The sequence below is a fragment of the Macrobrachium rosenbergii genome, chromosome 27 (genome assembly GCF_040412425.1).
Source record: "Macrobrachium rosenbergii isolate ZJJX-2024 chromosome 27, ASM4041242v1, whole genome shotgun sequence".
Lineage (NCBI taxonomy): Eukaryota > Metazoa > Arthropoda > Malacostraca > Decapoda > Palaemonidae > Macrobrachium > Macrobrachium rosenbergii.
In genome coordinates, this window is record NC_089767.1 from 37,676,682 (window position 1) to 37,704,023 (window position 27,342).

Here is a 27,342-nt window from a genome sequence, read left to right on the forward strand (position 1 = left end):
CCTATACTTAATGCATTAACTGATCATAAATCAGCCGCGTTGGCCCCGGACCTCCCGAAGGCTTGGTTGCGAAGAAGAATACGTTGTTATTAGATTAACCACCGGCGGTGAATGGGGGTCGTTTGTATTTCTTTTTTGTTTTTTGATAAAATGTGTTTTGGTTGGGGTTCTCTGGTGTTTCGCATTGTGTTCTTTGCCTGCTGGAACACTTTTATGGTTGGTGTTGCCTCGTGAAAATAAGGCTTTCATTTGTAAATTGGCAATCGGCATAAAGTCTGAATTATCTGAGATGATGTCTCATGTTATGAAGTTTGCTAAACGCGTATGATTCTACGTTTTGATTATATTTTACAGGGAATATGCCAGAATATGTTTGACAGGGAATAAGCCGAGACCAATATACAGGCCACATCAACATCGCATAAGCTACTACGTTACCGACATACACCACGGAATACCGAGAAGGCACTGTAAAACGACAGACACTCTGCTCGCCTGCCAAGCTCCCGTACTATGGCACCATTAGGGAAACCAAAGCATTTTATAGACCTAGGGGAAACCTATGGTCGCAGAAGCAGTGCCCCAGGGTAGTGGAGGCCGGTGCGGCTGGGCATGGCAAAATGGAAGTCATGGTTACTAACGGGTTTGAATGTTTCTTATCAATAATCATGCTATTCCAGGCTTATTGTCATCCGCGTTAGCTCCGGACCTCCGTCTGACCAGAGGCGTTCTCTCGCCTGCTGATCTGACTGTCGTGGGGGTTGCGTTAGGCTCTCTCTCTCTCTCTCTCTCTCTCTCTCTCTCTCTCTCTCTCTCTCTCTCTCTGTTTTTATATAATGTTGCAACGATACTGCTTTTCATGTAAATCAGGTTGTTTGCATGTTCGCGTTAAATGAGTTTGGTTAAATAAGAGAGAGTTTGGTGAACCAACTCTCTCTCTCTCTCTCTCTCTCTCTCTCTCTCTCTCTCTCTGTGTGTGTGTGTGTGTGTGTGTGTGTGTGGGTGCTTATAGTGTTACAATTATACTTCTTTTCATACAAACCATATTGTGTGCACGGACGTGTTTATGAATTTGCTCAACCAACTCTCTCTCTCTCTCTCTCTCTCTCTCTCTCTCTCTCTCTCTCTCTCTCTCTCTCTCTCTCTCTCTCTCTGTATATTGTTGTAACTGTACTACTCATATAAAATATATAGTCTGCACGCTGGTGTTTATGAGTTTGCTCAGCCAACTTAGTCTCTCTCTCTCTCTCTCTCTCTCTCTCTCTCTCTCTCTCTCTCTGTATGTATCATAGTGTCTGCACGTATGTGTTTTTGCATTTGCTGAACCACCTGTATTGTCTTTGTTATTTCATTTGTAAATTCGCTGCCATTACATATGTTTGTGATCATAATTCTCACGTGATTTGTTGGGAAAAAATAAAAATGGAGTAATGGGGTTAGTTAGTTATAAATGATTTGTTTAACCAGACCTCTGAACTCTTTTAGGGTTCTTCTCGGGCTGGGAGTATGGAGTAATGGGGTGACAGTTTGAATATATATATATATATATATATATATATATATATATATATATATATATATATATATATATATCTCATATATATGGATAATATATATTGAATATATATATATATATATATATATATATATATATATATATATATATATATATATATATATATATATATATATATATATATATATATATATATATATATATATATATATATATATATATATATATATATATATAAGCTATATACACTATTCTGTTTGTATAATTCCTATATAATAAAATAAGCTATGGATATATATATATATATATATATATATATATATATATATATATATATATTATGTAATACACTGTTCTGTTTGTGAATTCCCTCGTAGAATAAAATAAGCTCTGGATATGAAATAATTTGGGGTAAAATTATTATTATTATTATTATTATTATTATTATTATTATTGTTGTTGTTGTTGTTGTTGTTAGCTACAACTATGAAGGGAGGCACTTTCAAATTACGACCTCCGTAGAAGAATATTGATCCATAGGCGTGTTGGAGGTTGGAAAGGAGGGGCTGGGGTATATGCTTCTCATCCGGGGTCCTCCCCCAACCGTACGTCCGGTCGGTAACAGAAAACGAACTTATGTTTGTTCAAAGGAATTTCGCGGTAAATTTGACGTATTTTACTCTTCATACTTATGTTGTTATAGGCTATGCTTTAAATTAAATGTATTTCTTAAGATACTTAGGGACAGGAACATACAGTGATTGAGAAAATACGTTAGAATAATAGCATCATAGGCCTAATTTCCTTGCCAGTTCTGATAAACGATACTGAAGTCCGCATCTTATTGGAATTGACGTCTCATTCTTCAAGTGTATTTTGACAATTTTATATATAGTTTAAGCATCACATAATAAAACTCCAAAGATTCAGTAAGCTATAAAGTAATTTGTATCCACCGTAATCTTGAACATTCCTCCATCGATCGTACTTTATCATAAAATGTAGTTTCAAGTTGGTAACGTTTTCATAGAGCCATCTGTTGTCACATCCTGTACTGATATCAAGAGTGTCAAGGCGCTGCTTCTGCTTTTACTTCTGGAATTACTTTTACTCTTTTTCTCTTTTCTCCCCGTAGGGAGATAGTGCCGTCAGTGCACCTTACGTAGTGCACTGTAGGCATAACGAAAAGTGCCCCAGTGCGTAGCTTTATAGCAAAATTTTTATAAATGGTGATAAATCTCTGTGAAAACATGCTTACCAATTCAGACTACTTACCATCCAAGATGACTCGACTGTCAGTTTACCAGTCCACTACACGACCTACACCGTCATGTTGAATTAAGAGAAAAATAAAGAAGAATAAAAAAAAAATGGACCAAAGCACGTTATCAGAAACTATAGCGGATCCTGGTTATACTGCATGAATCCTTGACTCCAGTGGCATGACTCCAGTGGCTGATTAAAGTTAAAGCACTTGGATTCCACTTAATCGAGAAAATCATAGCACTTGAATTCCACTTTAATCGGGAAAAAGCTGTGATAGCAGGTATGATACCAGGCGAAGTTGGACCCTAAGTTGTAATCTCATCAGCTGTCTTTGAATTTAATTCTAATAATGATAGGCGTGATAGCAGTGAATTCCTGATTGTCTTCAGTGATTCCTTAGGAATCGTAAGTACGATACTATCCTGGAATGGGCTAGGAATGCTGTTACCTGCGTTACAGGTTCCTTGTCTTTGCCCTGACAACTAGGCCTATTTAGCCTCCTCTGTGTTTAGGCCTACACTACTTGATACCTTACGTTATCTTTGGTCATTCCTTAGGATTCGCAAGTATGATACTTCCTTGGAATGGATTGGAAATGTTGTTACCTGTGTTACAGGTTCCTTGTCTTTGCCCTAACAACTAGGCCTATAAAGCCTCCTCTGTGTATAGGCCTACGATCTTTGACACCCTACGTTAGTTTTCCTCCATTCAGTTTCTCATCGTTTTTGTATTCCTTATATCATCGCATGTCATTTATGTTTCCTCTGTAATAACACATGTTTTATGGTCTATTTTTTTAAATCTGGCAAACTTGCACTTAGCTGCTTGCCGCTGATTGGATGGACGTCCTGTTGTCCAAATCTCACAGTTTAGTTTTCACACTGTTCCAGATTTGTGATTATACGGTCATAGAGCGAGTTAAGAGCTAATTTTGTAATGTTATGTAAATATCAGGTGTAATAAACGCCAGTATTAAAAATTTACATACCGAATTATATTATATATATATAGTTACGAAACAACACTTAGTGAAGCCATAGACTAGAAATATGTTTCAAACGCATGAACTTTAATGTTTAACTTCCAGCTAGATTTTTAGCGCAATCATGCCATTAGTGGTTTGGAAATAACCAAAACGTATTTATTGTGCAATGCTGAAGGTTCTCTTAACACCCAAGAACAAGAAACTACCGTAGAAATGTAAGCTTGGCGGAAAAGTTGAGGAGGTGGAGTTGTGGGAGGAACAGCCACAGGGTTGACACAATGTTGACGTGCTCTCAGCGGGAGGTTCAAATCTGGGCAGTGGTGCTCTCGTGTTCCTAAAATAATCATCATTAAGATGCTTATATATCATAATGCTAATTTTTTTTCATTTCAAAAATACTGCAGATGGAATGCATTGAATTTATGAACACTTTTTTTTTTTCTTTTTAGCTAGTGTGCTACTCTCTGCTGTATAAAATTTCAGTAAATTGACTGTTCTTCAACTAGAGATTTTCAGTTATCTTTGACTGGTGTTTGAAGTTCTTTCATGTATGCTTTGATCTGTATCGTCTCTTGTGGCCGTGGCTGAAATAGGTGAAATGGATAGTAAGACACCTTCTCGATAGCCGATTCTAAGCTGAATAATTCTGGTTGTAAGTAATGTGTGCAGACGACAAATCACCGGCTGTTCCTCCTACAACTCCACCTCCTCAAGTTCTCCGCCAGGCTTAAATTTCTACGGTAGTTTTTCGTTCTTAGATGTTAGAGAACCTTAAGCAATGTACAATAAACACATTTTGGTTATTTCCAAACCACTAATGGCAAGATTGCGCTAAAGATCTAGGTAGAAATTAAACATTAAAGTTCATGCGTTTGAAACATATTTCTAGTCCACGGCTTCGGTAAGTGTTGTTTCATAATAGGTAAATATACTGTATATAATATTTCGGTATGTAAATTCTTAATACTGACGTTTATTACAACTGGTATTTACATAACGTTACACAACTTAGCTCTTAACTCGCTCTGTGACCGTATAATCACAATTCTGGAACAGTGTGAAAACAAAACTGTGAGATTCGGACAACAGGACGTCCATCCAATCAGCGGCAAGTAGCTCAGTGCAAATTTGCCAGGTTTAAAAAAATAGACTATGGTTATGTCATCTCTGACGATATGTCATTTCAACGCATGCGCAAAACATGTTTTAATTATGTTATCTTTGACGACTTTCAATTGAACGCATGCGCATAGTATCTCCTTATCCTTGTCTTATCGCTCGTGTTGCACAACTTTGACGAAATCCGTGATAACGAACGAAAGATAAGGAAATGAGATTATTGCCACAAATTAAAATTAAATTCTTGAGTATCTATATTGGTCATAGGGGTTTGGTGTGATTGGATCGTTCAATGAAGATGTTTCGCAATGTTGCACACTAAATCCAAGCGCTTATTCTAACAACGAATGGCATCTTGCAGGAAAGTAGACTTTATATTACGTCATGTTTTACTTGACGTCACCGATGACGTCACCGAAGCACTTCTCTGTATTCTATCCTGTATACCCACACTAATTTTTCCTTAGAGCCTGATCAAACGTACGTGTTGTTGCAAGGTTAAAACCTACTAATTTCCTGTTTCTTTTGAGTAAATTATTGAGGAAAGAATAAGAGTGTGAAGCATTGGCGGCTGTTATTTGTTTCACATTATTATTAGCGCTTATTCTAACAACGAATGGCATCTTGCAGGAAAGTAGCCTTTATATTACGTCATGTTTTACTTGACGTCACCGAAGTACTTCTCCGTAGTCTATCGATACCGTATACCCACACCAATTTTTCCTTTAGAGCTTGGTTAAACGTGCGTGTTGTTGCAAGGTTAAAACCTACAACTTTCCTGTTCCTTTTGAGTAAATTATTGATGAAAGAATTAGAGTGTGAAGCATTGGCGGCTGCTATTTGTTTCACATTATTATTATTATTATTATTATTATTATTATTATTATTATTATTATTATTATTATTATTATTATTATTATTATTATTATTATTATTCAGAGGATGAACCCTATTCATATGGAACAAGTCCAAGGGGCTATTAACTTGAAATTCAAGCTTCCAAAGAATATTATGGTGTTCATTTGGAAGAAGTAAGGAAAGGTAACAGGAAGTAGAGAAAGCAGAGATCAGTAAATTAACAAATTGATAAATAAGTAGTGTAAAAATGTAAGTAAATTATTAGAATACAAGGAGCATTGTTTGAGGGCAGTAATGCACTGCATCTTCGCTTGAACTTTTGAAGTTCCAGTTGCTAAAAGGATCAGGGATCAACTGTGAGTGTGAAACATCACGATAAACTTTTGTCATGGAATTTCTTCGTTTAAGCAAATGACTGACCGAGGGAAGAAACTTTATCTGAAGAGGATTTCCTCTGCCATGATGTATCTAAAATACAGAACTTAGACTGTATTGTAAAACATTGCTGTTTTACGCTTCGAGTTTAGTGGCAAACTCTATGAAATGCGATTAAAAAGAATGTGACAAATCCTTCCAAGATTAATTAGACCTAATTGAGAATTGTCTTATCTCGCAAAGCAGCAGCTGTCGATAACAGTACGAGATGGCCAACATTAAAATGAGTTTCTGATAGAATGTGAGATTCCGCCGGCACATTCAGTCGGCTAATTCGGATGGTTTTTCCATGAGGGCAAGCAAGACTGAGGGTTTTACCAATGTATAAATATACGAGCCCTCTCTTTGGACAGCTAAATGCTTCCTCTCTCTCTCTCTCTCTCTCTCTCTCTCTCTCTCTCTCTCTCTCTCTCTCTCTCTCTCTCTCTCTCTCTCTGCTATTACTCGGTATTTTTTAACTTTCGCAATTCTGTAAGGATATTTTGGGCGTATTTACCTGTTACTGTAGGCTTTACATAAGGTTCTTTGCAGCGTCCCTTCGGCCCCTAGCTGCAGCCCCTTCCATTCTTTTTACTGTATCTCCGTTCATATTCTTCTTCCTTTTGCTCTCAGCTTCGCTTTCAACGCTGAATGACCTCGTAAGTCCCAGCGCTTGGCCTTTGGCCTAAATTTTATATTCCATTCCACTTCACTGCTTGTGATGGTTATTTTTTTTTATCTGTTAGTTAGGTTCATTTGATTTATAACGTTTAATGCCTTAAAGGATGTGTAATCATTTTATTTTATTACTTTAATGGACGTAGATAATGTTCAGTCGTGTCATACAATACATAGTCCCAGAGAAGTTTACGTTAGGTGTGGCGTTATAAATTATTTGTGCAACATTTGGGAAATAAAAGGAGTAGAATGAATGTGAAACGTAGAGATGTGACTGTATAATGCGAAGAAAGGTTTGTAGAAGTGAAGGGATGTTTAGGCCGTGCTAAAACGCGGGTTGTTGGATCTTGTGGCTTGACAGAGGGCCATAGACTGGTCAAAAGTCTGCATAATTCGAAAATTTTAGGGGGAAGGAGGAACTGGAGACTGAGAACGCCTTTACTAAATGAGGTGGAATAGGTGCTAGGAAATGTTGTCGTTTGTTTAAGGAAATAGGCCTAGGTGGTAATGGTTTGTTCAGAGGAACAGGCCTAGGTGGTAATGGTTTGTTCAAAGGAATGGGCCCAGGTGGTAATAGTTTGTTCAAAGGAATAGGCCTAGGCGGTAATATTTTATTCAAAGGAATAGGCCTAGGTGGTAATGGTTTGTTCAAAGGAATAGCCATAGGTGGTAATGGTTTGTTCAGGGGAATAGGCCTAGGTGTTAATAGTTTGTTCAAGGGAATAGGCCTAGGTGGTAATAGTGTGTTCAAGGGAATAGGCCTAGGTGGTAATAGTTTGTTCAAGGGAATAGGCCTAGGTGGTAATAGTTTGTTCAAGGGAATAGGCTTAAGGTGGTAGAGGCTCCTAAGGCTTTAAAGGCTTCATAACTTGATCTGTTACACCTTGGATGTTGTCTAGGAAGGTTTTTGAGAGTTATTTAAGGATTTTATGATTTGAGGGAATTAAAATATGCAGAGGAGTGAGTGACTAGTTGTGGTGTAAAAGTGGGTCTGATACACTTGTATTTTGTCTGCATGCCTCGTTAATATTTTTATGAAAGGAGTAAGGAGAGAAATCTGAGAAGGAATGAGAGTTCCGATGGGAAAATGGTTGTGAATGAAGTGTTGTAGGGTGCTGATGTTGGAAGATGTTACAGTGTTGAATTGGGATAGTAAAAAGAAACTGCAGGACTAGTGAATGAATGTGAAACTGTGTTTGCAAGAGGAGAATAGTGAAAGTTACGTGACGAGACCAAAGTTTGAAGGGAAAAAGACTATGGAAAGATGGAACAATTATTGTAAACATTGGCAGCAGTTGATTCTTATGGGTACTGGAGAGTAAATGTAGTTTGGTTATTGAGCCAACTCTCTTTTATGTAAGGGAAGTGTATGTGTTGAGTGGTTATGAAAGAAAACGGTGCAATTTATTAAAATGAATTATTTTAGCAGACTGTGTTGAGTACGGATGAAAAAGGATGCGAGGCATGATGATACTAAGCAAAAGAAGCAAAATGGTTTGTGTAGGTGAAGTACAAATTTGATAGTTTAAGACGATTTGGTTTGGGAAAGTATGGAGGGTCGTAGGCCGATAGAAACCATGTCAAAAGTGGCTATGAAACGAATTGGGTCTTTAATACCCAGGAACCATTAGGGAGTGAAAAGGATATACTTCGGTGAATAACGCAGTACGTGTAAGTGGGTTTGACGAGATGCTTAGCTGCGTAGCTTTTGCGAAGTATGCAAATCGGCTGATGTTGTGGAAGGTTTCTGATGGGCGTTAATCCTTGATTTAGCTAGTAAAGGGTGAAGGTGAGCACTGGCGGTAAATTTTTCCATAAACCGTTCCCAGAAGTAAATAAGTGACGCGACGAAGACGCGTACGAGACGCTTTATCGCTTGTCACCAATGGTGTCCGGGACGATATATGCGTGGGCAGAAGGGTATCAGCGATCGTTCGCTTGGCCCTGACTCGGTTGGGGATAAAAAGGTTGGCTTCGGCCGCTGGCCCAGACTCTCCCTGACGCTGGCACCAACTCACCAGTGGCTCCGTGACCAGTCGCCGCCTATCCCGATTGGCTGAAACACGAAGCAAACTGTAAAACGAAAATAGGTCAGGATGTCCTTCTCGGCCGAAGAAGTGTCCCGCTACCCTGAAATATACTTCACGGAAGAGCAGCTAAAGGCGATCGTCGAAAGATTGAAGTTCCTGTACTGGCATCCTACTGCGAGTGTCGGGACGAGTGGAATTCAGTACTCTGCGCCCCTGTACAGGAAAGTTGAGTTTAGCCCTGTGAGATTCCAGCCAGTCCTCGACCACAACCCTGGCGGAGGACACAACGAGGACGACGACGACGACGAAGAAGTCGGCTACTACCCACCTACCCAACAGATTCTTTACCAGGGTGTTCAAAGTCAACGAGTTTTACATCAAGAAGTGTTGTACCAGCATTCGAAGCGATGAACTTGACTCCTTTCTAAAGTACGTTTGAAAATGATAAACGTGTGTATCACGGATTGCAGAAATGCAGTCCAGTACATTTTCACTGCTAGGGACTGTGTAAATATTGTTCTCGCTGTAAATACTGCTTTCTGTGATCCAGAACTTTGAAGAAAGGACTTCGTAAAAGTGGTGATGTGAATCTTCCAGAGGCAAGGCTGACTACAATTATTGATAACATTACGAGGAAGTTGGTTGTGTGTTGTGAACTGTTGTATTCTACAACCACGTTGCTCTGAAGTAACTCTGGACCGTATATTTAAGATGTACTGTAGATGTCTTTATAAATGAACTTCAGTTTATACATTGTTAAAAATGTAAAAATGGATTTATACAGCATGTATTTGTAACTGAATTGTTCACTGTGTTAATGCCAAGATTTTGCCTTATTGTCATATGATCTGTTTATAGGAAGCCGGTGGAAAAGGACCCAACAACAGTTAGTGCTTTCAAGAATTTTTCTTTCTTAAACAACTGCTTTTCTTTACCTGTGAAATCTATAGGAATTTAAACAAAATAACTGCTTTTGTATATAATTGAAATTTGACAGTTTCATTTAAATCACTGATTTTGTTTTAAAACAATCACTGATTCTGTTAACTACAAAAGTGTAGGATTTTTTCTTTTTTTTTCTTTTAAATTTCTTTTAAATCACTGCTACTGTTTACAACTGAACCGTGACAGATGATGACAAGCTTCTGTAAGAGTGAGTCGAAAAGCTCTGTTCAGCGACGCTGGAGTGATGTTCTTTGTGACAAATGTTATTAAATAATAATCAACTTCGTAGCTTTTCCCCGAAGTTTTCCTTACAGTCCTTGAGTACTTGGTTGAGATTTCCACCGAGAACGTGTCGAAGTATATAGCTTTTTAATTCAATTTCTGTAGAAAAGAGGAAGAGGAAACAGAGGAAGAGAAGCTGTTGCTAATTAATTATATATATATATATATATATATATATATATATATATATATATATATATATATATATATATATATATATGATCATGTGACAATATCTGGGAACGAGGGAACTACAATAATGAATGTCTTCTGCCCCCACCGCCCCACCCCAAAAAAAAAAATGAATCGAAGGTATCATCTAACCACATTCCATCGCTTCTTTCCGAGATGCGTACATGAACAACTATACCATAAATCTGAAACCAATAATTGTACATGAAAATCACTCCTCGCAAAGAGGCAGTGCAGGGGTTTGGCATCCCAGCTAAACGGAAAACAGGATGATGACTTCATTGAAAACTTGACTCAGGAAATGAGATCAGGGTCTCGAGAGTGAGAGACGAAAGTGTTTGATTTTAATCTGATCGAGAAATAAAATTCAAGCTTCCAAAGAAGACGCTGTTCTTTGGAAAGAGGTAACAGAAGGTTATTGGAAACACAGAGAAGAGATCGGTTACGAGAAAAGAAAAAAAAACAAATGAACAGTTTAATAAATGAACTGATGAAAATATAACTGATTCAAATACAAAGAGAAATGTTGCATCTTCGCTTGAATTTTTGAGATTCCAGTTGCACATCCTCCTCAGGGCCACTGGAACAGTCCAGTGTAAACGAGTGTAAAAGAACTTACCTTGAGCTTCAGAAGCAACTTGTAAAACTGTAGGAGTTCCTGAGAATTAACAGATGATAGACATTTATATATCTGTCAGTTTCTTTGCCCCAAATAAAAGTTTCCTTAGGGGGCGTTAGTGCCATTAGTGCACCCCAAGTGGTCGCCTTTAGGCATTACTTAAGGTTCATTGCAGTGTCCCCACTGCCCCCGGCTGCAAACCCTTTCATTCCTTTTGCTGTACTTTTATTCATATTCTCTCTTCCATCTTACTTTCCACGCTCTCTTAACAATTGTTTCATAGTCCTGTTATACCTTTAAATCCTCTTTACTCTTTACTCTCTATTTCCCTTTCACCGTTGAGTGACCTCATAGGTTCCAGCGCTTGGCCTTTGGCCTAAATTCTGTATATTATTCCTTATATTTGGGAAGATTGTAATCGGGAGGAATGGAGATGGACTGAAATGAGTTTACCATACGGGATGAATGAGTTTACAGAACAGAAACTCTGTAATTTCTAGATTAGAGAAAAACGGCGCAGAGTACGTAGGAGTGTCGACAAATTGCTGATGAGCTTTACGTGCACTGGAATTAAGATGTTTTAGGTACTGTCAGGACGTGGAAGTTTGCTGCCCTGTGTTCATCCATGATTCTTTGGTTAAAAGGTTTGATGTGGGAGAAATTTTTATTAATTTCTCCAGAGCTACTTCGTTTACGGAAGCAGTGTATGGTATATACATATACATGTGCATATGTATATATATATATATATATATATATATATATATATATAGTATCAGGGATGAAAAATTGGCTATAACCTTGCCGGTTTCAGCTTTTATTCCCAAGCCGTTATGAAAAATTGGTAGAAATTTACAATTTCTATGCTAGTGCTCTTTAGGTTTCAGCTTTTATTCTGTGGTTGAGTGAGACTTGTAGCCTATCAGGGGATTGATACATAATGGTAGAAATTTACAATTTCTATGCCAGAGAACCAGTAGTGGCTCTTTAGCATATACAGTACATTACAAATTTCTACCACTATGTATCCGTCCCCTGAAATGGTCAGGAAAAAGTCAGCAAACAAAAGAAACCAGTTTATTCAGGCTTTATAAGATACGGTTTTTCAAACACATCTGTGGTTGAGTGAGACTTGAAGGTTTTATCAAATCTTATGATTCGTCTTATCAAAATTATATATGATATTATATTTATGTATATATTATATATATAAATATATATATATATATATATATATATATCATGGGCGTAATTTTTTTTTATTTGTTTATAACAAAGGAACGTGGAATGGTTTAAACATATTATACAATCTAACAGCTTTATTCAGTATCATGTATCTGCAAGATACACAGTTTTTTAAACGAAGTAAGTACTGGCATTAGCAACAACAAAATTGAAGGTTTTAAAAATCTTATCGATTCGTCTTATCAAAATTGCGGGTGAGGTTATTTTTTGTTGGGGTTGTCGTCTCGCTAAAGAGGCGAATTTACTCGTATTTACGACGCCTATCATGGGCGTGGGGATCGGTGTGGAGTGGTTATCGCACTTATAAAAGGCGTGGAGTGGTTTCAGCACTGTATTAGGCATGGGAGTAAGCGTGGAGTGGTTACAACACTTGTAATAGGCGTGGGAGTAAGCGTGGAGTGGTTACAACACTTACAATAGGTATGGGAGTAAGCGTGGAGTGGTTACAACACTTCTGATAGGCGTGGATTGGGTTTTCAGAAGAAGACGCTTTTTGAATTTGTCATCTCCGTTTAATGCCAAATACATTTCTCATTTCTCCCCTTTTCAAGGGAAGGGACCGTACGTTGTCGTTGTACGTCTCGTGATTTGCTTTTCCAGAGAAATGACGTATTCGTGTTATAACCTGTCTCTTTGGGACTCACGTGAACGTGGTTGCGCGCAGCACTGGCAGTGGGATCCTTTCAAGCAGGGTTCCCAGATGTATCAGACCAAATTATCGTACCAAACCTCTTCAAATTATCGTTTTTGATGAGCATTATCGTACATTTTTCATTTCATAATATGACTGTATTTCACCTGGGTGGTTAAAAGTGCAAGTTCACCTCTATAAGAATGGGACTCGGAAGAATGGAAAGATTTTCAAACTAAAGTCGAGGCAAAGGATAACCAAGTGTGTATGGCTCCCAGGAGACAACACCTAATAGGCGTGGGAGAAGATAATGGATATAGGCCTTTCAAACTCCAGATAAGTGCATTTGGCAGCGTGGGGACAATGGTTCGCAACAACCGATAGACTTTAGGAAGAACCAAAACAAGTTGAAACATGGACCACCCATTCGAATCGCTGCCAATTATTCCTAATTCCAGACTCACACGTCTTCATTAAAAGTGCTGAAATATCGCAGATGTGGCATGGGTAGCCACGTCTGCTGCCTGAGTCAGTTTATACACTATTAATGTCTTTGGATGTTTTGGATTAAGCGTGGAGTGGCTCAGGCCCTTGCTCACCACTTAGCACCCATAGGTATGGGAGATATTCATATGTGGCGTGATTCACAACACTTATCAAGATTTCAAATAAGAATGGATTGCATGCGTTTTCCAGAAGACGTATTTATCAATTTCATAGATATATTTTATCTAAAATTTTTAATGATACCAAATAACATTTCTCATTTTTTAAATATTACAATATGCAAGGGACCGTTACGTTGTATTCGTTGCTGTAAGTTGACAAAAAAGTTCAAATTATCGCTTTTCAGAATTAAATGACGTAAATTATCGTATATATAACCTGTTATCGTTTATCGCAGAGGGTCAAATTATCGTAGAACGATACTGCGCGCAGCGTCTGGGAACCTGCGCATCCTTTGTGTTTCTGTGTTACAGTTATTTATTGCGCATGCGCATTGATTACTTGAGTTGAAGAAAAAGGGGGTTCTTTTCATCTAAGGATTTTAGAACATTCAGTTATCGGATTGATTTCATTTTTAAATAGCTTATTATAAGTATTGAGGCATAATGATATTACAGTACTTTTATTTTTAATATTTAATTGATGTTCTGTTTGATTACGAAGAATGTGAGTTAAATAAAATTTTGTTAAGGTTTGTTGAGCGCCTTCAGATCTAGGCTATATCTATGACTTGTTTATTATACAAATGTTACCGTGCCAAATGTAAGCAAATACATAATTTCTGTGGAACCATTATTATTATATATATATATATATATATATATATATATATATATATATATATATATATATATATATATATATATATATATATATATATATATATATATGAAAAAAGACCTCAGTCTTTTATCCATTTTACGTATCTCTGACTCAGTCACAATTACGGAATCACGTCGCACCGTAAAGATATTTTCTCATGCAATCAATAAATAGATAAAAAATGCTAACCGTAATCATCAATACTTCTGTTCTTCGCCCTATCACAAATGGAGTTATCTGCGCCGTGTGGAACTTCTCAGGAAAACTATATCTTTGTATTCCGAGAATTTTGAAGGCCGGCTACGAACCACTTCAGTATGAACAAAGCTACATCGCTATCCTTAGCATCTGCTGACGCTCTTTTTTTCATTATATTTTTTTTTCGGGTCACATTGTGGTGTTTGAATGTCATGCAAAGAGGTGGAACTCCGTTGTCCTTGATCATGCCATACTATTGCTCTCCTGGCCATAAATAAAAAAAAAAAATTGGTGTAAACGAGTTATCTGATCTTTATACTCTTTATCTATATTAGTTTTTGCGGTTGTTTGGGTGACAAATAGTGTTGGCAGTGGAAGATGACATTGTAAGTTAATTGTAAGTTTTCTCCGATGCTTGCTGATTACGGCCGGGTGTTTCTCTGGGTTGCAGAACTTGAGCCTATGTTTTTTGAGATGCGCAGTGTGCTCTTTCACGCAAAACTTCTTGTCAGGTTTATTGTGTCTGATGCACATTGGTTTAAGACAGGTTTTAGTACTACTAAGAAGCCCAACTGCACGTGATTTTCGTTTATAGTTTTCTGTAAAAGAAAACTGTTGTGCCGGCTTTGTCTGTACGTCCGCAATTTTTCTGTCCGCACTTTTTCTCTCCGCACTTGTTTCTGTCCGCGCTTTTTGTGTCCGCCCTCAGGTCTTAAAAACTACGGAGGCTACAGGGCTGCGAATTAGCATGTTGCTCATCCACCCTCCAATCATCAAACATACCAAACTGCAGCCCTCTAGCCTCGGTAGTTTTTATTTTTATATATGGTTAAAGTTAGCCATAATCGTGCTTCTGGCAACGATATAAGCTAGGACACCACCGGCCCGTGGTTAAAGTTTCATGGGCCAGGGCTCATACAGCATTATACCGAGACCACCGAAAGATAGATCTCTGTTCGGTGGCCTTGATTATACGCTGTACAGAAAACTATTGAGCCGAAGAAACTTCGGCGCATTTTATACTTGTTTCTTTATTTACGTGTGCACCGTACTTGCATGATTATAAATTTGCTATTCTACTTTTGTAATGTATCATTAGTTTTTCTCTAAGTTTTTTTTTTTTTTTTTTACCATTGGGTGATGTGTTCAGTGGAAATTTGTGAAAGTTAATGGCCGCCTCAATATAAATGGTTTTCTGTTTTGTGCAACATTATTATTATTATTATTATTATTATTATTATTATTATTATTATTATTATTATTATTATTATTATTATTATTAATTGAGAAAATTACCTGTAAGTAAATCTATGTTGTATATATATATATATATATATATATATATATATATATATATATATATATATATATATATATATATATATATAAACATAAACATACATACATACATGCTCATACACATACAAACTATTCTTCGCATACAGACTATATACAGGTGCGTCAGATGGCGAGCAGAGTACACATGCAGAGAAAGACAGCTGCGCATAGTTGCATCACATTTGTCAATAAATGTTGTTGTCAGCACCGAAAATAATGAGGACACAATTGGTAGGAGGGGGTTCAGGAAAGTAGGAGTGAAGGAGGATAATATGAACGGAGGTGCAGTGAAACGAATGAAAGGGGTTGCAGCGAGGGGCCGAAGGGACGTTGCGAAGAACCTTAAGTAATGCCCACAGTGCACCGCATGAGATAGACGGACGGCGCAACCCCCCTACCAACTGGGGATAGATTAACTATAAAAAAAGTGAAGAAGCTTTCACTCAAAACCTTTATTTTCGAATATCTGCAGAACTTCGATTATACTGATAGCTGTATATATATAGATGTCCAAGTGTCTCTGGAAAGGCAGCTTCTGGGAATGAAGGCAGTGCCTTTTGAGAATTAGACAGCTGACAAAAGTCAGCGCATGTTTTTGTTGTCAAAGGTCTTCTTACATGAAGCAGAAATGTCTTTCCTGAGAGAGAGAGAGAGAGAGAGAGAGAGAGAGAGAGAGAGAGAGAGAGAGAGAGAGAGAGAGAGAGAGAGAGAGAGGATCCAGCAAATTTTAGAACGAGGATTGTAATTCTACTGTTAAAAAGGGCTTAAATCGCTAAATTGCATATGATTTCATAAATCTCTGATTATAACATATAAACTAGGGGATTTTAAGTTGTTCCAATTAATAATTGTGACCATATAAAAAACCATGTGGATGGAAACGTAACAAGTAACACTGAATGAAGTTAAGGCTGGATATTTGATTATAACGAAGAGGATAAAGTCTGGCTGATGGACGGTTGCAGTTTCACCATCAGAGGACTGTTGACGTAGCAATGAATGCGTTGAGTTCAGTCAAAGATTTCGGAATAATATTTTAAATCTGGTGAATATTTGCTCTAAGATGGTTTCAGTAAGTACAGGTAGGTTGAATAGCTGTACGAAGTTCGTCTTTTTCCATGGAGTGCTAGAATAAACAAAAAAACAGTAAACTGCATCTAGTGGGTTACATCCTGCCGATTTTGTAACTTATCATGAAGAATTTGATAGTGCTTTATTTTTTTTTTTCAGCTGGGTATGTCTTCAGTACTAACAAGTCCAGTCTGTTTATAGTCACATTTGGGAAATGTAGGCCATTTTGTTACTGATGTATAATTATATATATATATATATATATATATATATATATATATATATATATATGTGTGTGTGTGTGTGTGTATGTATGTATGTATATGTATATATTTTTTAATTTCTCTGTATGTATATATATATATATATATATATATATATATATATATACATATACACACATATACAGTACATATATATACTTACTATTTTAAGGTCAATAAGACGAAGCAGTGGGCTGACTCAAATGACAATGATGAAATGAGAAAAATTTAAGTTTTCCTCCATTTCCGTTCGTGAATTAACTCTTTTTACTCCAATTTTTTAAAATAACTTTTTTTTTTAACTGAAAATAATCCCGCGAATTTCATTTAAACTGATGATTGAAATAATTCATTCGATGTGCCATTTTATTTTATTCTGTGGCTGAGTTATTGTGTTATTTTCTTTATACTTTTTATTACCTTTAAATTTAGAGCTGTATTATTTAGGAAGGATTATTTTTCTTTAATATATAAGTTTGTGTTATGTAGATAAATATATAAATATATAATTCTCTTTTTTATTTATATAATAAATCCGTTATGGATTTAAGTACACGGGATAAGAATACGTTGGAATAACGCATTCGGCCGTGTTCGGTAAAAATTAACGGAAAGCGGGATTCTGTCCGCGATTTCATTCCTTGCCAGAGTGGGAGTCGACCCGTGGCGGTCGGTTGGATCAGTGTTTCCCTCGGCGGGACTTTCCTCAAAACATATTGGGACCTTATCCCCACTTCCTGGAAGATCCTTTGCCCTTTCCGTACCGCCAGGAACCTTGAGCCGTCCAGTGCGGACGCCTTCGGCAAAAGGGAAGTCGTTGTCACCAACGGGTGTTCAGAGTTATACAAAGTGGTAGTTCAAGTCTTGATGTATGCTCATCCGCATTAGCTCCGGACCTCCCCGTAAGCGGAGGGTTGGACGGGCCATCACATTATTGCCGCGGTGCCTTCCCCTGTACGGAATTAACTTCAGTTTCTTTTTAGGATGTAAATATTAGACAGGTTTGTAACTGTAATAACCAAAATGCCTTCTTTGAATACATAAAGCTGTGGGAGGTTTTACCATGCAAACTGTTACAGTACAACGCTAGGCTTACGTTTAATAGGTCTAGGATTGCTTTAGCCTATGGCTTACCAGTCCACCCAGCGGTAAATATGTATCAGTATCTTATGTATTCGAGGAAAAGGGCGTGGAGGTAGCAACCTCACCCCTGTGACTTGCTGGAAACCGGAAAACTACACCCTTTTGGTTTACCGCACATCTTTAAGGAAAAACGCTTGTGGTAAATATAGAAAGTTACGTCATTTTGTACTGCTTAGGCTTGTTTTTCGTAATTTCAGGTTCCCAGAGGACAATTCAGTCATATTATTATTATTATTATTATTATTATTATTATTATTATTATTATTATTATTATTATTATTATTCAGGTGAACCCTGTTCACACGGAACAAGCCCAAAGGGGCCATTGACTGGAAATTTAAGCTTCCAAAGAATATGGTGTTCATTCGGCAAACCCATTTATTTATATAACAGTTGACCTCTTAGTAATTAATGAAATATATGATTGCAAGCCTTACCCCCTGTAAATAAAAAGGATAATAATATTTAGTTGCAGGGAAAAAGTGAATAAATAAAAAGGATAATAATATTTTGACGCAGGAAAAAAAAAAAGATACATAATAATATTCCGTTGTAGGGGGAAAATTTTTGAAATAACAAGGACAACATTATGCCGTAAAAAAAAAAAAGAATAAATATTAATAATAATATTCCCTAGTTGGAATATGACGAGCATGAACTGAATAGAAAGCTCTTGACGAAAGAGTTCATACAACGGCCTTGTGGCGCAACGGATAACGCGTCTGACTACGGATCAGAAGATTCCAGGTTCGAATCCTGGCAAGGTCGGCGGTAAATCTTTTTTGCTTTTGGTCCGTGCTTGATTTTATGTCGTTTATGCAGAAATGTGTATATTTTTTCATTGTAGACTATGTTAATTTAGCTATACACGTGTGTGTGTGTGTGTATGTATATATGCACAGTATATATACACAAGGTCTATTCCTTACACTATATTTATGCACTATTGTATATATATATATATATATATATATATATATATATATATATATATATATATATATATATATATATATATATATATATATATATATATATATATATATATATCACAGACACACACACACACACACGTGTGTGTAGCTAAATTAACATCACTGTTACAATGAAAAGAAATATGCATACTGCTTGCATAAACAGCACAAAATCAAGTTTTCACAAAATCTATCCACTTCTCAAAACACCTTTGTTTATATTTGCTAGCTTTTTTTTTTCTCGAAATCTTCACTCATTTCCTTATTACAACCTCTGGACTGCGCACATTCCACCAGGCAGTTTATTTCAACGGTCTCAGCATTTTTTTTTTCCACAGCCTCCATATTTTCAACAAGACTTCATCACCATGTAATGGAGACAAGTAGACTTTACAGTACCTCGGTAGATTTCAACTTTTACTGAAGACATGCCTTCCAAACCTTTTGTACGGCTCCTACTTAATTTTTTGTTCAACTTGCTGAGTGATTCTCCTCTTTGCTAATTCTACTCTATTTGAGACATTAATATTCTTCTAAAATAGTTATACAAATCTACCCGTTCTACCATTACATGAAAATTTTATTCCAAAATACTTAGGCAAATCTGACACTTCTCTTCTCTCGCCTTCTGTACCGACATGCATAGTCTCATAATGTTAACGCACCCTCATGTACTAACTGTTATTGACATTTACGTTCTAAAAGACATCTGTCCTTACTGGCAATGAAAGGTAGCGCACTGAGCAGCTCAGATAAATGACACACCGTCGGTGTCTCGTTTTTGTTTTTGTATTAAAAAACTCCGATGTAAGACTAGTCTTAAGAAACTGCATCCACTTAGCACATTCTCATCCCTTGACATCCTGTCCTTCCAAATAATCTTTTTTAGGATCGTTTATTCATCTAACAGCTGTTTCTTATTCCACTTGAATTTGTAACACAACTATTTAGTAAAAACGTGGTCTGCAAACCCTTTCAGGTCCTCCCCTGACTAGGCCTATGTTCCCTTACCATCTGAATCGAAACATCTTTCATAAATTATTCAGTGTAGCAGATGATCGATTGTCCCTGTGAATGCAAGCTCCTCTATCAGCTTTCCATTTAGGCCTATACAAATTGACCAATATCCCTCTTGCGCTCTCCTGACGGAGAGCTAGGCAGTTCCATTCTGCTTTACTGTAGTACCATGCTTGTAACCCCATGAACTTATAATGGTTTTCATCGTCTCAACTTTTTCATTATGCCTGTTCCATTCTCAATAGTTACCTCCCAACTCTTCTGTCCGATTTCCTCCAAGTCCTCTATTCTTGCGTGATTCAGTTCCGTTAGTGTTTTGACGTAAGACATTCAAGTGATTCAACCGTTTTTTAGAAATACTTCCTCTGGGACTGCCATCTGGTCAAAACATCTATTGCCTCATGTTCTCGGATACATTTTTTGTTACTTAAACTCAGCCTCCTCGTTGATTCTCCTTTAGTAAAATTAAAATTCACCTGTAGATATTTTTATCTCGACTTTTATCTATCTTCTTATCCTTGACTGTCTTGTTCACCATCTTTTTCAACCGGTATGAGTCTAGCTGTAACTGTACTTCAAAATGTCTTACGTTTCCTTCATTAATTCCCACTTTGTTGGACCGTCATTCGACTTCTTTCGATGTTCATTTCTTCTAATTATTCCTACCCAAGTGCCTGTATCCATTGAGCATTCCAGGCTGTCTCAGTGACCCCATTTTGAACTATTTTTAAATTTCTCCATCGTCGTTTACTGAATATTCATCGCCCTCGTGACTTATTCTTTTTATAGTTATAATCCCTTTTTTTAAATGTCCTTGAGGAGTTTCTCTTTATACGATGCTTTTGAGACAAATATCCCGTCGGTATTGATTTTCATTTTTAGTAGAGAATTTCATTCTTAGAAGCGAGACCGTGCTTGATCGTACATAGTGCTCATGGTGTAGTGGTTATCACATCTGTCTAACACACAGAAGGTCCCAGGTTCGAGCCCTGGTGAGCACAGGATCTTTTGGGCCGAGTTCCTTCAGGTATTTACGTTTTGGGGAGGGGGCAAGCACTGTCGATTGATATATTATTATTAGTATTATTCAGAAGATGAACCCTATTCGTATGGAACAAGCCCACCACAGGGGCCATTGACTTGAAATTCAGTCTTCCAAAGAATATGCAGTTCATTCGAAAGAAGTGACAGAAGATAATGGGAAATAGAGAAAGCAGAGATATGTTATTAGAAAAACAGGTAAGCTAACAAATTAATAAATAAATATATACTCTGGACTTAATGCAGGGGTCTGAACAAGTGTTAGAATAACTGCAGAATAATGCTAATTATGTGGATATAGTTTCTTAATGTAACGTACAGTTGATAAAATATATGTAGTATAATTATTTTAATAATGTAATACCGAGGGCTTGGAGTTTCTTGTAATTTGTGCAAGGAATTATTCAGTGTAATACATATATATATATATATATACATACATACATACATACATACATACATACACTATCTCTTGTGAGAGAGGAACCCAAACCACTTATACAATCCCAAGAGTTGATCGACCCATGAATTACAGAGGTTGATTGTAATTTGATCCATAGAAAGAAAAAGAATCGATTCATTATTTATAATAATATATAGGCTATATGTGTGTGTATATATATATATTATTTATATGTGTGTAATTTTTAAATAATGGTTTTTTTACTTTACATGCGTAATGTCATCATCCCTACTCTCGTCAACAGATTGCATTTGAAAATGAACACGTATTAATTCTGAAACAGTACGTGTCTGCTATGAATTATCCATTGTTAAAGTGGTGTCATTTACATTAGAAGTCCATCTGGTAACTCAAGTTTTCCCTGTAGTAGACGAACGTACGGAAAGGTCATGCTCTTTCGGGGGCGGGGGTGGGAACGTTCTTGGCGATGTTTCTGATAATCGACAGGATTTGCTGTTTTGGTTCGTTCTCTTTGCATTAGGCAACAGTTACCTCTGTCTGAATGAGTCATTACTTTTTGTCCTAGGCTATATCCTTTTTATGCTTACATTTTTGTCCATTGTTAATTTACTTTTTATCTTTTCTAGTAACTGATTTCTTCTTTTCGTATTTCCTGTTATCTTCCGTTGCTTCTTTCAAATGAACACTATATGCTTTGGAAGCTTGAATTTCAAGCCAGTGGCCCCTGTGGGGTTGTTCCATTTGAGTAGGGTGCATCTTCTGAATAATAATAATAATAATAATAATAATAATAATAATAATATCATGTCTGTGTATTATAGACCATATAGATTAAAGAAAAATAGTCTTTTATGTGCGTTACTGCCATGCAAATCGGAACAGTAATTTGTCAATGTGGGGCATTACATTGTTGATTGTAAGCTCTGGAACAAATGGCAAGACCATTGTTTTGATTTGCAAGCTTGCACAGAATAGAAAAGACAGATAAGAAAGATAAGAAGGGAGAAGAATAGCGTCTCAGAAAGCAGAACCGAAAACAGAACAATGCCTTGACAAGAACAGCACAGGAAGAACAATGGCGCCAACATCCTGACAGCACAGGATGGTAAATCTTTGCAAACGCTTCAGAAAAAGACTGTGGGAAGTCGATTTTGACGCAGTTGTCTAAAGTTTTTGAATCTGAATGTTGCAGCCTGCAGTTAAAATGACTGGGAGTTTACAGGCCAGTTAAAATGACTGGGAGTTTACAGGCGTCTCTCTTTGCAAATTTTACGGTTGGAGTGTGTGATTGGTTATTAGATGGCGTTTCTTTTATGTGATTCATGTTTGGTTCGTTCTACTTGAAAAAGGAACTTCACTAATCCCCCACGTCTTGTACTGACTCTCAGGCATCGTAGACGTGAAGGCACATCCTTTCCAATACCTATTTCCACCATCTATCCTACCAGTCCTCTCCTCCTCCCTGACACCTTCGGAATTATGCACTCCACTAACGTTCCTTTTCCCGTTCTTTCCACATGGCTTGACCATCTCAGAATACTCCGATGCTTTCCACATGGCTTGACCATCTCAGAACACTCCGATTCTTTCATTTCAGCAGATTCATATATAATTTTCTTGATTTGCATTCAACAGCTCTTTCTCGTATCCCCACCTGGGCTTCCATAGAGAGTTCGATTCGGTTCCCATTCTTTTTCACACCTTTATTACCTTCCCTGCATCACCTATTCAGTGACTTGGCTCTTCTCTCATCTCCGTTCTTCACCATCCATACTAACATCCATTCCTCCATCTTGTGGGGTTCTGTTTACCTCAGAACTTTGTTCTTGTTCATTTAACTTCCAGTTTTACCCCCTTGCCAAAACTTGCAAACTTTTATTAAGCTGAACAGCTCAGATGAGATGCAACGAAATCTGTTGCTTACTTATGAAGGTTTGCACCACTTGTCACTCTGCTCTGATAGTTAGTGGTTTGAACTGCGTGAAATTAACTTTCATAACAGAAATATGATAAGTAATGTTAATAATAGCCTTGGAATGATATATATAGAAAATTTAAGAGTCACTGACTAAAGTCCTTGAAAGTTAATTATTCAAAGAGGAAATTTTTTCCTCATTGTAAAAACAAAAAAGGTTTAATCGATTAATTGAAAAAATGACTCAAAGTTTGGTATCCAACAAAATTTGGTGTCCCCTGTTTTAACAGTTTCTGTGTTCTAATTGTCTGTTCCATCCTTAAGACCTCACTGCCCCTAGTAGCTGTAACCCCTTTCATTCGTTTTATTGTACCTCCGTGCATTGTCTCTTTCTTCCATCTGACTTTCCACCCTTCCCTAACATTTGCTCCAAAGTGCAGCTGCAAAAGGTTTGACTCTCATTTTCTCTCTCAGCGCTGAATGACCTCAAAGGCCCCAGCTATTGGCCTAAATTTTATGTTCCATACCATTCCGTAATCGATATTTGAGGCTTACTGTACTTTCATTCGAGACAGACATCGTGTCTTATGTCATATACATAACTGAAACTTTTGAGCTTATGGTATTGAATTAATTATTATATAAGAGAGAGATCGCATTCGATTATTTCTGAAAATAGAGTGAAAACGCAGTTACATACACACGCGCGCACACACACACACACACACACACACACACACACACACACACACACACACATATATATATATATATATATATATATATATATATATATATTGGTGTATATTGGTTTTGTTTCCGTACCCAGCAGTGATGAGTAACCATATCCTCCCGATCGGAAGAACTACGTCGATACTTTTTATTTTTTTATTTTTTATTTATTATTAACTGGTTGTCACCATGTGGACCCAGACCTAGTGATTGAGTAACTTTCTCTCTATCCTCTCTCTCTCTCTCTCGGAAGAACTCTCTCGATACTCTTTCACCAGTTAAACCGAAAAGGTTGAGGTCTGATTAATACTGAAAGTTTTTAAGGATGAAAATGGCTTGAGTATGCTTTAGTCACAGTCTCTGTTTGTTAAGCCGAGTCTTTGTTATATTCCCGTTTCGCATAATATCTAGCTTGCTTGGAAGTATATCTACCTATCTATCTATCTATATACACACACGTATACATACATACATATAATATATAAATATAATTATATATATATATATATATATATATATATATATATATATATATATATGTGTGTGTGTGTGTGTGTGTGTGTGTGTGTGTGTGTGTATGTTGGTCTTGCTTAAAAAGACTCTCTCTCTCTCTCTCTCTCTCTCTCTCTCTCTCTCTCTCTCTCTCTGACAAGAACTGTGCATAAAGAGCAGAGGTTATCGTCTTGGATATTTATAACGTGTAGACATCCATGGCGTGACCTTTTGCTTTATCTTGCCTGGCCTGGTAATGCTACCATGATTAAATTTTTCTTATCATTGAATTTCCTCTCTCTCTCTCTCTCTCTCTCTCTCTCTCTCTCTCTCTCTCTCTCTCTCTCTCTCTCTCTCTCTCTCTCTCTCTCTCTACTGCGTCGTTGTGTTACAGTGACAGATGTTGTATGTTTAATTAATGATTCTCTAACAAAAATATTATCTGTTTTATCTGAGTCTCCGGTATAGTGGATAACTTGAACTTATTGTCAACGCAATTCGTCTCCTCATCGCCTATGCTGTTGTTTCTGTAGACGGTTTTGAATCAGGCTTTTTCATCGAAAGGGTTCCTTTACAACCTATAGGGTTGCAAATCGTGTTCGCCTTTGAGAGGATAAAATTCCTTTTAGGCTAATAATACTTTTTTTACTTCCGGATCCCTCTTGACTCAAGAGCTTTGGTTTTCAAATCGAGTTCGTTCTAGGTAGAATAAGATTCCTTTAGTCTAATAATAATTTTTTACTTCCGGATTCCTCTAGACTCCGGCGTCGGTGACCCTGGTAGTTGTGACGCCAGATAACCCACAATTACTCAATCAATCAATCCTCTAGACTCTAGTAGAGCCTAGGTTTTCAAATCGAGTTCATCCTTGGTTGGTTAAAAATCCTCCCTATCCAACAATACGTGACTTCCGGACTCCTGTTAGACTCTAGAGCCTTGGTTTTCAAATCGAATTCACTCTAGGGTGAATAAGATTCCTTTTAGTCTAATAATACTTTTTTACTTCCTGATTCCTCTAGACTCTAGAGCCTAGGGTTTCAAATCGAGTTCACCCTAGGTTGGTTAAAAATCCTCCCTATCTAATACTACGTCACTTCCGGCAACGCCGACGATCAAAATTCCCAGCATAGGCCTATAGACAGACGCGTAAAATAGGCCCTAGGTCTAGGCCCGGCTTGGGCGAAGGCAGTGGGCCGTGTCTTTTCAAAGTATAACGTCCGCGTGTCATAGTGGAGTGAATGGTTTTCCCTCAACGGGCGCGAGTCAGGACTAGGCCCCTGTGGCGCAATCGGTTAGCGCACGGTACTTATAAGACAGTGGTCGTTGCTAAGCCATGCCGGGGTTGTGAGTTCGAGCCTCACCAGGGGCAGCTATTTTATCAGGTTGTGTTTTATTCTGTTGTAGGGTTTAGGTGGCGGAGGAGAGAGAGAGATAAAGAAAGAAAGAAAGAGTAGCTAATCTGTGTCGTCCTCGGAAGGCCATTGACAGAGCGAGAGAGAGAGAGAGAGAAAGAGAACCTCTCCGATGAGTCACTAAAAATCTGTTGTTGTATTCATCGTGGCGACTTCAGCGTTGGCTCACGTTGCGCCGAAAACCTTTTATTATGGACCATTGTCTTGCCCTACTCATTGAAGTTACCATTGAGGTGATGTGGCGGCATAGGCCTATATAATAGGTGTCTTGGATGTGGCGGGGTAGGTTTTGAATAATCATGAGGTGTTGCTTTCAAGCTCAGCTACTGATATCAACAATGCGGAATTTCTTGGACTCCCGATGGTATTTTATTGGTTGTTTGTAACCGGATAATTTGCACAACACATTAATTTGTTATTTATTTTTTCATATGAAGTAATAAGGAAATCTATTGTGTTGTCGCCGTGGGATGTTAAATAGCGCAGAGTTTTCGTTGTTGCTTTTTATTATTGTTAATGAAATAGCCATGAATCTTAACGAAAAGGTAGCCTATTTTTCAAGTAAGATTGAAGAAACGAACCGGATTGAGTGCTTCTGCATAGATAAAGTTGATTTGTAATAATAGTGAAAACGGTATACTGTATATATTTCACCTTTTATTTTTCATCATAAATGTTGAATCACTTTTCACTGGATACGGTCAGGTAGTAACTTCTAAAGTCAGCCATTGCGAAAAGTTCATATAGATTATGTTTAATGTTTTCGTCTGAAACAAAACTGTTATGGTTTATGATAACTAATAAAGAAAGCAGAAGCTAAGTTGTAGAAAGCTAAGTCGCTCTCATTACAGAATTGAATAATATTGAATGTGAATAATTAGGAAGGGATGGAGAGGGACAAAGTTGATGCATGAATAATGAAACAAATTTTTAATTAATGTTGTTGGAGTGGTTTGGACAAGTAATGTTTCCGAGGATTGAAATGAAGAGGATTTTGCCTTATTGATAATGAGAGAAAGCACAGTTAGGAAACTTGTTAATACTGAGATGTGCGTCCATAGATTAAAATGAAGTTATATGATCATATAGAGAATGAGAGAAAGGGGTATATAACGGATAGCTAAAATCCTCCATAGATTGAAATGAATGATTCTATGGGTGAGGATAATGAGAGCAAACATGATGAAGAAAAGATATACATTATATTAAGATA

At 37.2% G+C, this 27,342-nt stretch overlaps 3 non-coding genes across 3 annotated transcripts; all 3 read left to right on the forward strand.

Moving 5' to 3' along the window:
* The first annotated feature begins 18,817 nt into the window (after window positions 1-18,817).
* Window positions 18,818-18,890, forward strand: TRNAR-ACG (transfer RNA arginine (anticodon ACG)). Its single transcript has one exon. It is a non-coding gene; the product is annotated as a tRNA-Arg (tRNA).
* Window positions 18,891-21,041: 2,151 nt separating this feature from the next.
* On the forward strand, window positions 21,042-21,114 carry TRNAV-AAC (transfer RNA valine (anticodon AAC)). Its single transcript has one exon. It is a non-coding gene; the product is annotated as a tRNA-Val (tRNA).
* Window positions 21,115-25,990: 4,876 nt separating this feature from the next.
* Window positions 25,991-26,086, forward strand: TRNAI-UAU (transfer RNA isoleucine (anticodon UAU)). Its single transcript has 2 exons — window positions 25,991-26,028; window positions 26,051-26,086. It is a non-coding gene; the product is annotated as a tRNA-Ile (tRNA).
* Window positions 26,087-27,342: the final 1,256 nt, after the last annotated feature.